Source organism: Anser anser, assembly GCF_964211835.1.
Source record: "Anser anser genome assembly, chromosome: 1".
Lineage (NCBI taxonomy): Eukaryota > Metazoa > Chordata > Aves > Anseriformes > Anatidae > Anser > Anser anser.
This window is the reverse complement of record NC_139720.1, coordinates 72851957-72852567: the sequence shown is the minus strand read 5'-3', so window position 1 is coordinate 72852567 and position 611 is coordinate 72851957.

The following is a 611-nucleotide window of genomic DNA, read 5'->3' as shown; positions in this document are numbered from 1 at the left end:
GTGCCAGCTTGGTTGAAGGAACCATTCCACTTTGATAAAGACAAAGTCAACTCAAGTTAACTTAGTGCTTTAAGAAACAGAACAGCAGCTCTCAATATGGTTACTTAATTGCATCCACGTTCCATGTGATGAATAACATTTCCCATGTACAGAGACCAAAATTAGTAGACAAATGTCCTTCTTCCTCCCAATGCGGGGGCGGGGAGGAACGTATAAAGATGTTGTATCTATGAAAACAGATGTGTTATTTATTTAAACGGTGCAAGCTAAACAAGAAACAGTTAAGGTTAACTTGCTGTCATCTGAAGTTCTTAAAACCACACATGAGAACAATGTCTTAGACAGAAGGAACTGATTTAAGTCCAATTGTTACTTGCTAAACTTGCCTGACTTAATGGAAAATAATTTGGTTGGTTGTTCTTTAAGGTGGTAGGTTTAAATAGACACTATATCTTTCCTATGTCACTCTTGTTTCTGTTTTCAGTACAGTACTTTGAAAATACAGTTTCTTACCTGTATAAATACTGAAGCATTTTACTAGAATTGTGAGTAATCAAATCCTTGAAATATATATAACATATATAAATATACATTATATATACATTATATAT